The sequence below is a fragment of the Hordeum vulgare genome, chromosome 6H (assembly GCF_904849725.1).
Source record: "Hordeum vulgare subsp. vulgare chromosome 6H, MorexV3_pseudomolecules_assembly, whole genome shotgun sequence".
Lineage (NCBI taxonomy): Eukaryota > Viridiplantae > Streptophyta > Magnoliopsida > Poales > Poaceae > Hordeum > Hordeum vulgare.
The window spans coordinates 68,016,051-68,029,052 of NC_058523.1; positions in this window are offsets into that span (position 1 = coordinate 68,016,051).

Below are 13,002 nucleotides of genomic sequence, written 5' to 3' on the forward strand. Positions count from 1 at the left end.
CCATTTCATCTTGGAGCTTGTGTAAGGCTTGCTTGTTAAGATCATTACACTCTTCAAGAGCGAATCGCAGGGCGAGCGATGGGCTATGCCACGTCAGATATTTACTCTGTTGAAGTAAAAAAAAAGAAGCAACGGAACAAAAAATACGTTCCTTTGCTTTCCCCCGCGAAGCCAACCTTTCCTCCTTCTGCCATCCTCTGCATCTCCTTCCTCCACCCATCCTTGCCGCGGCGCTCCCCCCCCATGATCCTCTCCTTGCCTTCCAGCGCTGCTCCTCTTCTCCATGCCCCCCTCCTCCTGCGCATCAAGCTGTGTGGCGACGATCTCGTCTTTGATGGAGGCAAAACCAGTGGCGGAGGTGAGAATCCAGGAAGGTGGGCGAGGGCCGGTCAACCTAGCCTCGATTTCAAGGTCTCTCATGGCCATGCCCATGCCACTTGCGCTCTTCTCCCTCCTGAACTGCAGTTGCTGTTTTGGGGGTTCCACTCGGAGAGCACTACTACGGGCCACCGGCCAACGGAACACCCTCCTGGGCATATTCCCCTGGAGAAGAAGAAGACCTCTTCCGCTTCAGATCCCCACGAGGTCGCTTGTTTTCTATTTGCCTGACCAATTTCTTGCTTGTTGCTCTTCAACTGGTCGATTGCTCTGTTTTTGCTTGTGGTTATGAGGTGACCACGAAACTTCTGGATGTTCATCCATCGGGCATTTTGATCGTGTTTCTGTCCTCCGGCCTGTCGGGCTGCTCATCGTGAAGGTTACTCCCTCAAATGCACTTTTTGCTCCATGTTTTTTTTCAGCACTGTTGTTAGTCGGTATTCTGAATTTTATCTGGTATAGTTGACAAAATTATGTTGATTTTTGTAGGGCCAAGGCCAGACCATTGTTTTATCTGATACGGATAGCACATTCCATGCAATTAAGGTTAGAGCATGACAATATATAGTATATCTTTGTTTCTGTAGGCACTTAACCAAAAAAGATGCAAGATATTGCTATGGCACTAACAACTTTGAATCTAGAAAATTAGCTGCTGGTAATATTTTGTTTTGTTTATTGAGACCTTAATACAAATAAATTTCTGTTGAATCACCCTTACTTTTTGGATGCATTGGTTGCGAGTTTTAATATCTATCCAGTTGTCCATCACTGGACACAGTTATATGTTGTGAACTTTTATTGAGTGTCCATGTATTTCTGAACTTGTTTCACCTTCCCTTGACATGGATGGTTTATTTACTAATCAAATGTATCAGGCACTGATGTTTAGCAACACTGTGCCACCGGCCGCCTTCTCTCTCCCACGCCACTGACGAGGCATCTCCGATCCGCCCAACCCCGAAGACTCGGCTTCTTCCTGGTTGTCACCACCAGGTACTCCTCTCTGCTTGATGCCGCTACCCAGCTCGCCTCTGCTTATGTATTTATTTTCAATATGCATCTGAGAGCTTGCGGTCGATGAATCTAGTCATGAGCACCACCACTGTCTCCGTGATGAGTTCCAGCGGCTGCTATCGGAGGAACTGGCTGAGGAGGCTGATCTCAAGCTCGACGACATCGTCCACGACCACTACCAGCACCGCGATTTCTGGCCAGAGACAACACCCATGTGTCAGGTTTTTTTACCTGTCCTTTCCTGTATAAGCGATTCTTCACACTATGGTCATCCAGAGTAGATGTTGGTCAAGAAATTCGACACCGTGGGTTTTTCCATGGATGACTAGGATGCTGGTCATGGATTTTTCGTTTGCTGCACATGAGTATTATTTTGTTACCTGCAAGGCTGGAATCATGTTTGAATCTGATAGAGGTAGCAATTCGTTAGTCCAATGCACACTGAAAACATGGACTGTGACACCGTTTGACTGTGTATTTGGACAGGTTGAGAGCATCCTTAATATACAGATAGGTTGTTTATGGTTACTCAGTAACAATTCATATAATTGTAATTCGATTATATGAAGCTATCAGTTCATTAGTTCATGATCATACTTGTTTTTATTCACTGGGCCTGCAATGTTTTTTATTGTCCGCCTTTTATTCATTCCAGCACCTATATCTGAAGAACATCAAAGAAGATGATGGCACTATCAAACAGTATGAGGACATGTCTGCATAGTCGAAGACTTGCTGCCATGGCAATATTAGTTGTAGGTGGAATTGTATTGCAGATTTTGGTAAGCTTGGACATCTTACATCTTAGCGTCAACTTTTTTATCCTTTTTCGATGTTGTCCAAATCTCTGCAACTCTGTCTTCTTTAAGTATGTGATCTTTATAATAACTCGTGGCCAATCTTAACAGATTAGAAGCACTTTTATGTAGAATGTGTGATTTCTAGGCGTGCTACGTCCCAATACAACTGATAATTTTGGGGGATTTGGAAGGCGTGTGGAGGAGAGTGATGGGGTGCTCGCTGCTGGTTCGTTAGCATGGCGTTGCTCGTCTGACTCCTCCTCCCAATGATCGTCTGTGAGTTCCGTGCTTTGATCCACGACAAGCATTCTTCTGAATACGTACTTATATTCTGACTGTTTTCTAAAACTACACCATACAATACGAGATTAGCAAGATGTACAAGAAGGACCTCGCACAGTGTATTTCAAAGCACTTTTGTTCAGCAGCTTTGACTTATATACATTTGCTAATCTCTTTTACTTATATAAACACATTCACAAGTATAACAACTAGATAAGTACGCACATGTACGCCCAAGAGGCGCGTCATTAGTCTATGGTTAAATGTAGAGCATGCTGGCTCTATTTCGTAATCATGTCATCTATACCTAACCTAAGAGCTGGCCCATATAATAATAATTTACAGTCCGCTTCATTTCTCTTTCCTTTAGTTTAGTAAGAATATAATTTTAAATGCTTATAATCTGCTTACATTATCTTATTATACTTCTTTTTAATTTACTTACAACTTTACTTTCTCTCCGTACTTGTTGCATGTCACAACATCGCTATATCTTAGGTTATAAATTTACAAATACCTATCTCACAACTGTTAGAGATGCTCTAAGGACATCTCTAGTGGGTAAAAACATACATGAATCCTTGGCAGTGAAATACCCTTAAGAATTAGTCACAAACATTATAAAAGAGGTCCTAAGCTAGAGTTCTAAAGAATGAATCATAACACTGAGACCAAGTCATAAGAAAAAAAATGTTTTTATTCTTCTCTCTCTCCACCACCATATTTCTAGAAAAGAAATAGCTTATGCATGAGTAAAAGGTGAGCACATGGAGTCTGCATTAAGACTTAAATACACTGTTGGATTTTAAGCTAGCTATGGTAATGATGGACCAACTTAAGAATTATACACTGGTGACGTTCCAATCTACCTCTTTCCCTAAACAACTTTAACTACTAAAATTGTTCATGTTTGAGAAGTTAACCCCATCTAGCCCTTCACTCAAAAATGTCATTTCTCCAAAAATCGCCCACCTTCACGTTGACGCCCTCTGGTATTCCGTATCTTTTGTGGGGCTCCACGTTTAGTCCCGGTTGGTAACACCAACCGGGACTAAAGGTCACGACCCCTTTAGTCCCGGTTGGTAACACAAACCGGGACTAAAGGTCACAAATGAACCGGGTCTAAAGCCTGGCCTTCAGAACTGGGATTAGTGGTCACATTAGTCCTGGTCCAAAACCAGACCGGGACAATGCTCCGGACGAAGCCCTAATTTCTACTAGTGCACTCACCCCCGCGATTTCCTCGCGATTTGTACTCACCCGTCGGTCGAAATGACTACCCGACCTCCACCCCTCTGTTAAGTACTACAGCCCTCCATTCTGTACCCACACATCCTCCGGAGTAGCAGATGACAGTGGTGACCCACGTGTGAGCTCCCGACATCGATCCACTTAGCACCCCCTTGTCGACTGACCTCGATACGGGATGTCGATGTGCCGCCACATAAGTTGATTGTGAGGCCAAGAACCGGTTCGTACCGCGTCTCCCAAAGGAGGTATTGGATCTCCCCAAAGAGGAAGATTGATGTAGAACAGTAATAGAAAGTATTTTCCTCGGTTAAGAACCAAGGTTTATCGAACTAGTATGACACACCACACTAACAACGTTAGCAACACCTGCACACAAACACAACAAATGCTTGCACCGAACAAAGGCAAGGGGGGCGTTACTCCCCTTGTTCTTGCGAGTTACAAGATTAAAATAATATAGTGATAATGATAGCAAAGATAACTATTAGTATGTCTTGGTTGGACCTATGTTTTAATTTGTCCATACGATATGTGCTTTGCTTGGAGCGTCATTTTGATTTTGTTTTCGGATCTTTGCAATCATTATATTCTGGTAATACATCTTCACACAGAAACACATTAGTCTTATATTTGTGGAATGTTCTTCGACCTTTCACTTATATCTTTTGAGTTGAGGCATTTTTAGAATTGCTCTTGCACTTCACTTATAAATGTTAGAGCACGACAAAATAACTTGCTTTTATAGAAAATATTGGGACTCTCATGCTTAACTTATATTCTCTAGAGAGTTGAATAGCAATTGGTAATTTGCATAAATTGTATGTAGGTCCTATAAACAATAGGTCTTCACTCGTGGTATAATAAAAACTTGCATGAACTTGTAGATCAATTGAACTTTATAGGCAATAAATTTGAGATACAATGTAAGTAATTAATTGATGTGTAGCCGAAAGGACTTGACTTAAGTAGTGGAGAGGTGCCATACGATCACACACGTCGATGCTTGTCATAGTTGAAATGAAACTGTTTTCAAGGGGTCTAAGTTGAAGAACACTCAAAGGGTATGCTTGCTTTGTGTCATGGGGTGGAATGGAACTGGTCCAACCCATCCCTGGTCCTTGTTCTCGTGTTTGGTAGTCAAGTGGAACAGAAATCCGCCCGTTCCTCGAAAGCGAATATACCCCCAATATCCAGAATTGAGTCGTACCGCCGAATCGGTGGAATTACATGGAATCGAGCCTCTTACTCGTTCCTCGACTGCTCCTCTTCTTCCATCCAAGCCACCCGGCATTGGCTGCTCCTCCTCAATCGGCTGCGGGGTGGCCGTCTTGAAGCTGGGATGGCAGCGGGGCAGCAGGTGCGTGGCTCACAGCCGAGACGGGCGGCGGCGTACATTGCTCAACCGGTAGCCGGAGAGCCGGGCGATGGCGGCTGGCGTTGGTGGCATCGGCGGGCGCACGACTCACGGTCGGTAAGACTGCCGGCAACGGCCAGCTCAGGTCACAACCGCGGTAGAAGGTACGATCCCTAGTAGAGCAGCGATAGCGGTGAGCAAAAATTAGGCATCCCAATCCCCGTCCCTCTCCTGGGCTAGCAACTGTGCGGCGAGAACGGGATATCAGCAACATGCATCAGTAACAAATCTCCTAGGCTAGCAGCATCACAGCCTGAAGCAGATAACAACAGCGTGAGCAGCTTATTTGATGGTTGTAACATCCCAATTTTCTTAATTGGGAATGTTTACATTGTAGCTAAGCATCTATGCATATTGAGTGAAATAAATTTAGCTCGTGAATTTTCTTCCGTCTTTTCGAATTTGCATTTTTATTTTTTTCCTCGCGCGAGAAATGCCCGGAGAAAACTCCCTTGCACGCAAGAGAGAGAGCGGAGGAAAATGACACTCTAAGGTACGGGAATTTTTGAAATGTTGGAGCAAAGAAAACCCAAAATTCTTTTGCAAAAATAATTGCAAAAAGAAAGAGCAAATTGAAAATTTCTGAAAAAAAAACTTTTTTTAGTTTTTATTTTGGCTTTAATAAAATGTTATTCGGGTAGAGATTCTTTTTCTGTTTTTTGATATATAACACCATATATAAATATATGAATTTATTTTTCTTTTTGGCTTTTATATTTTTTCTGTTTGGAAAAGGATTTTAGTTTTTTTTTCTAACCACTGCCGCCCTGGGCGTGCCTTGCCACCTGGGCCGAAGCCCCCATCTCGGCTAGCTCCACCAGGCCGAGCCTAACTCCCCTTTTCCCTGGGATCTACCCCCTCCTCTACCCCCTCCTCTATGACCTGCGGCCCCCACCCGAACTCTTTCTCCCCCACGTCTCCTTCTTCTCCTTCCTCCCTCCCTTTCCTATTTTTCTCCAGCAGAAACCGAGCCGCTCCTCCCTCTCCTCTCTCCCAGCGATCTCCTCCCTTATTCTCTCCTCCCTTATCTCTCCTACTCCCTCTCCTGCCTTGCCTCCCCCTCTCCTGCCCAAGCCCCGCAACCGAAGCTTCCTCCTCTCCTCTCTTTCCTTCTCTACAGAGACCGAAACCGAGCACCCCTTCTCTCCCGCGATCTCTTTCCCCGTAGCTCCCTCTCCTCCCTTATACCACCCTCCCCTAGGCCTATATAACCCCCCCCTCGGCTACCCCTCCCCAACCCTAGCCACCGCCGCCACGTCACCCCGCCACGCCTCCACGAGCCGCCGCCACCGCCACGGGCAGCAGTAGCAGCAGCCCGAAGCTGCTGCACTTCGGCTCGCCCCGGGGAAGCCTCCCCGAGCCCCTTCGCTCCCCCGCGCCTCCCCCTCGGAGGAGCACCTCCGCCGCCGCCTTCCCCCCGAAGCCCCACCGCCCCCGGAGCCCCCTCCCTCGCCGGCCAGCTCTCATCTCGCCGGTGCAAGCAGCAGCAGCAGCAGGTAGCCTCCCTCTCTCTCTAGTTTGCATGCATTCGTTTTTAGCCTTTAGATCTCCATGCAATGGCTAGGATTAGAACACTAGTACCTCTTCGGTCTATTCCAAAAAAACCAGTAGGTTTATTTGTCACTTATGAATTAACCGACAGACTTGCTAGTCTTCGGCCGTTTGCCCGAAACCATTCAACAAACAGCCCCGCAGCCACTAGTAGCCTGACACGTGTAACCCCCTGTTAGCACTAGTAGTATTGTATTTTTCTGTCCAGATTACAAAAACAGAAACTTTTAATTTTGTTTTGGCCACAACTTTTCATCCCGAAGTCCAATGACATTGATTCTTTTTCCAGTAGCTCACAAATTTCCTGTAGTTTTTAAAAACATATAATTTGTCTATGTTTGAAATTTTCAAATATAAGTTAGAGCAGATTTAGTTTAAACCTTGTTTTGCCTATTTCAGGAGATTAAAAAATGATTTTGAGTTGATTCTTTTTGCTACTGTTTTATAGTGATAAAATCTTACTGTGGTAGAAGTTTCAGAATTTTTAAAGTATTTTCACTGGTTTTTTCAACAGAAAACAAGTTTCTGCCATACCGGCGCGCGATAAATTCTTTTGCGTAGTCTTGTGCAAATCATTGCATGTGATGTTATTTTTTACTTGTGGCATGATTGAAGTGCTTATGGTGTGCTTTGTGTTTGTATCGGTAGATCATCCGGAGTGCGAAGCGCGTTACTTAGAGACGCTCGAGCAGGACAACTATCATCAAGGCAAGTCATCTTTGATCATGTTATTTTACCTATGTTTTCGACGCATAATAGATCACCTTCTTTTCCCAATTTGCATGCTGCCTAGGTACTTGGAAACTTTAGCATAAGATGTAGTATCATGTGGTAGGAACACAACAACCCCGACACTTGGCCCCGGGACGACAATGTTATATTTGCTATGCTTGAGTAGACGGGTTATTGGTTGAGTGTATACCACGAGTGATGCAAGGTTGATATAATAATCAAGACCGGACTAAGACAAGATTTTCAAGACCTTGGACGCAATGCAACTCTGCGTGAAGGACGGTTGATCGGCTCCCTGGAAAACCCAGTGGATGCCCGGGATGCTGGAGAGGCCATGTCATCCTGCGGAAAGCTTCACCTAGGCTCGAAGAGACGGACGGAGACTTCAAGACTCAAGGCTTACCTGCACAGCCACAAGTCATTATGGGCTCTGGCTTGGTTGGACAACGCGGCGACTCTGGACAGGCGGTGCTAGCAGATGTAGACGAACGGTAGGAATGGATGGGCACTGACAGGGATTCAGAGGGACCCGTTGAAAGACCATGTTTTGATCATCTGGTCTTCAAACACCCTGAAGTGCGAGGACAAACCCGGAGGCGATCAAATCTTGTGGGGAACGTGTGCAAAACTCTGCAGAGTACTCAACCTAATCGATTAGCCGTGTCCACGGTCATGGACAACTTGAGCCGAAGGCATTGAATTTCCCCTGAACTCTCGACACAACTTAATAATGATGTGGGTGTTAACAACTATTCGGGTACGAGAACTGGTTGGCGGAACCATATCCTTAACAACAAACATTGTAGTAAATTTTGCTTTCAACCCCTTTTGTTGTAGGATAAAACTGGCTTTATGCAAAACTAGCTCCACCGGCCAAATATGCATGTAGAGATAGATGACTATTATTTTACCCCCCCTCTATTTGATGTTTTGCCGGCATATTCAATATGCTGACCTACACGGCTGCAACGTATCATGTTGCAGAGTATTTTTCCGACCAGGAGTGAGGCTATGATTCTACGCTCAGCGACATGCCCTTGGAATCGAATGGACTCGTCTACCTGATGCTTCCGCTTAGTCTTCGTTAGATAATCTCATGAGTTGGCCTTCAGCCACTTTATTGTACTCCTTTATTGTAATAAAGTACTCTTTATGAGATTTCGATTAATAAAGCTGTGTGATTGCACTCTTGAATATATACATTATGTACTGTGTGTGTACCAGCATGATCTTGGGATGGTACAGAAACACCAGAGGCTTGACTCGTCTTGAGTTGGGTCGCTACAGAAATGGTATTCAGAGCACACGCTGACCTTAGGACGTAACCTCTAGGAATGGAAAAGCCTTAGGAAGAAAACTATTTTTCTTATGTCTATAAATCTTCTATTTCCTCTTCTGATCATTTCTGACTTCTCTCCGATTTTCCAATGTTTAGATGGCCACCTTCATCCCTGTTAAGTTCACGGAGTTTTGCCAGCCCGACACCACTATGCCGTTCGGAAAGGAGCTGGTGCAGATCACCAAGGATTTGAGGATTGCTCTGCCGTCTATCACAGGGAAGCCAACTTCGTCTTACCCGGAGGATTCACGCTACAGGATCGAGGTGCATATTCCCGGAAGGACATTCCAGCCGCGCACTGAGCCGATGGATTTCAAGTTCATCGCACCCAACTGGATTCTCGGAAGGGACATGGCGATCCATTGTGCACTCGGACGTATCAAGGATGAATACAAAGGCTGCCCCATTTCTCCAGACCTATTCGCTGTATCCCGGAGAAATGAAGACAGAGACATCATCTCAAGCAAGACCAATGACGCTCTCTTGTCTTATGCCCAGACCTTGGAGAAGCACAGCGGAACTCTGGAATATCACGCGATCAAGGACGCCAGGAAGATCAAGTAACTGTCACTCCGCGAGCTTGAGCTTGAAGATGCAGCCCGGGAAGCCCAATATGAGCATGAACTGGAGGTGAAGGACTTTCTGGAGCGGATCGAGAAGCTGAAGACTCGAGTTGCATACCTGGAGGAGGAACTGGACATGGGCGAGAACCTTCATCCCGAAGGAGACGTAGCCCCCGTGATCAGCAACGACGAGGACTATGAAGAAAGCTCCACCGAAGGACCCAACACCATGCTATTCTGAGGAGGACACTTAGACTAGACCACCAAATTTACTTTATCGTTATACGTTTTAGGCCGATGTTTAGGATTATCGAATTTTGTATCCTCGTGTGAACCTTTTGTGATGACATTGAATGAAATGTGTGGTGTGATACTTGTGTGTTGCATTCATATGGGTAGTGTAATTACTCCTAGACCATTGCTCTATGCTAATCTCACCCCTCTACAAACATCAGATGCCCCCGAGACGCGCCCCTGAGTCCAACTTTCCGCCGGAACTCACCCAGTTGATCCAGCAACAAAACACCCTGATGCAGCTGATCATCCAGAACCAGAACAATAACAACAACCGTCCCCCACCCCAGGCTGACAATCTCACCCGTTTCTTGAGGTTGAACCCTCCAACTTTCTCCAGCAGCATTGAGCCCATTGTGGCAGATGATTGGCTCCGCAAGATGGAGCGTGAACTTATCACTGCTGGTTGTTATGAAGCTGAGAAGGTGCGTTTTGCCGCGCATCAACTTGAAGGCCCTACAACTGCTTGGTGGGAGAACTACACCACCACTTATCCCATTGCTGGAGTCACTTGGGAACAATTCAAGCAAGCCTTCCGCACCGCGCATGTCTCAGCTGGTGCAATGAGTCTGAAGAAGCGTGAGTTTCGCAACTTACGCCAGGGGAATCGCACTGTGGCCCAGTACGTTGATGAATTCAGCATGCTCGCCCGTTATGCACCTGGAGATGTGGTCGATGATGCGGCCAAGCAGGAAAAGTTCTTGGAAGGACTGAATGATGAGCTGAGCATTCAGTTGACGGTAGCCACCTTCAACAACTATCAGGAGCTGGTTGATAAGGCCCTCATCTTGGAGGGGAAACACCAGCAGATGGAGAACCACAAGCGAAAGTATGGGGTTGGAAAGTTCAACTCCGGCACTCAGCAGAAGCCTCGCTACACCCCCTATTCAGGGAATACCGGGACTGGATCCGATAAGTTTGGCGGACACGTTCAGCATAACCACCCTGTGCACAACCATGGAGGAAATGGGAATCACCGCAACAACAACAACTTCAAGAATGGCGGTACTGGCACTCAGCAGCATTCAGCTCTAGCTCAGAAGGATCTGACTCACATCACTTGCTTCAAGTGTCAGAAGGCGGGACACTATGCCACTGATTGTCCCCAGAACAAGCAGGGAAATGGAAATGACAACGGCAACTCTGCAGCAAAGAAGCCCAATCCTTTTCCTCGAGCTCAGGTGAACCACCTTGATGTTGAAGAGGTCTATGATCACTCCGATACTGTGGTTGGTTAGTTTTTGCTAAATTCGCATCCAGTATTGGTACTTTTTGATTCTGGTGCAACGCATTCATTCATATCAAGGGTAGTTGTGGAAAAGTATAGTTTGCCAACTAGAACCCTCAGCCAACCTATTAAGGTCAGTTCCCCAGGAGGCATGATGACAGCCGGGATAGGATGCCATGCTTTGAGTCTCAACATCGGGAACCATAATTTTCCCACCGACCTCATCGTATTAGAGTCCCAGGGATTGGATGTAATCCTAGGCATGAATTGGTTGGCCAAGTATGAAGGGAATATAGATTGTGCCCTTAAGTCTATTTTGCTCACCACCCCCGAGCAGAAGCGGATTAAGTACGTGTCTCAGCGCCCGACCTGGAGTAAGCGAGTAAACTCTCTCACGGGAGTAGTCCAAGAGGAAGTACCGATCGTACAGGAGTATCCAGATGTATTTCCGGAGGAATTGCCGGGCATGCCACCCGATAGAGAAATTGAGTTCTTGATTGAGCTATTACCCGGAACAGCCCCGATATCCAAGAGACCTTATCGGATGCCCGCAAATGACTTGATAGAAATCAAGAAGCAAATTAAGGAGTTATTGGACAAAGGGTATATACGCCCAAGTTCTTCACCTTGGGGAGCCCCAGTGCTCTTGGTTGAAAAGAAGGACAAGTCCTTGAGAATGGTTGTCGATTATCGTGCATTGAACGATGTGACCATCAAGAACAAGTACCCCTTGCCGATGATCAATGATCTGTTTGATCAGTTAGTTGGAGCTCGTGTATTCTCAAAGATCGATCTTCGATCCGGGTATCATCAGTTGAAGATTCGTGAACAGGATATACCCAAGACAGCCTTCACCACTCGGTACGGCTTGTATGAGTACACGGTCATGTCATTTGGACTGACTAATGCTCCGACATATTTTATGAAACTGATGAACAAGGTATTTATGAAATACTTGGACAAGTTTGTCGTGGTGTTCATCGATGACATACTGATATTCTCCAAGAACGAAGAGGAACACAAGGAACATCTGCGTCTAGTTCTGGAGAAGCTTCGAGAGCATAAGCTATATGCAAAGTTTAGCAAATGTGAGTTTTGGTTGAAGGAAGTCGGATTCCTCGGACACGTCATCTCAGGAGAAGGCATAGCAGTGGACCCCGCCAAGGTCGCAGCAGTCACCGAATGGGTAGCACCCACTTCAGTCAAGGAGATCCGCAGTTTCCTCGGACTTGCCGGATATTACCGGAGGTTCATTGAGAATTTCTCAAAGATTGCCAAGCCCATGACAGAGTTATTGAAGAAGGAATCCAAGTATATTTGGACTGAGGAATGTGAAACCAGTTTTCAAGAGCTGAAGAAACGTCTTGTTACAGCCCCGGTGCTGATATTGCCGAACATTCGGAAGGATTTCCAGGTTTACTGTGACGCTTCTCGCCAAGGACTTGGAGGAGTGCTCATGCAAGAAGGCAAAGTTGTAGCCTATGCATCCAGACAGCTCAGACCTCATGAGTTGAATTATGCCACACATGACTTGGAACTAGCAGCCGTAGTGCACGCTCTCAAGACCTGGAGACATTTCCTGATCGGAAATAGTTGTGATGTTTACACTGATCACAAGAGCCTGAAATATATCTTCACGCAGAAGGAGTTGAACCTCAGACAGAGGCGATGGCTAGAGTTGATCAAGGACTATGACATGAGATTGCATTATCACCCAGGCAAGGCAAATGTTGTAGCCGATGCGTTGAGACTCAAGAGTTATGTGAACACGCTCACAGCGGGAGGATTACCCCAGGAGTTAGTCGATGACCTTCGAGAGCTCAAGTTGGAGATAGTTCCAAGAGGATTTGTTGCCACTTTGGAAATTCAGTCTACTTTGACGGAAAAGATCCGTGAAGCACAGAAAGCTGACAAGGAGATAGTTGAGATTAAGCAGAAACTGGAAGACGGGAAAGCTAAAGGTTTTCGTGAGGATGAACACGGAACTTTATGGTTTGAGGATCGCATCTATGTGCCCAATGATCCCGAACTCAGGAAGTTGATACTTCAGGAAGCTCATGATTCCCCGTACTCGATACACCCCGGTAACACTAAGATGTATGTGGATCTGAAAGAAAGTTTCTGGTGGACAGGATTGAAGAAAGACATTGCCG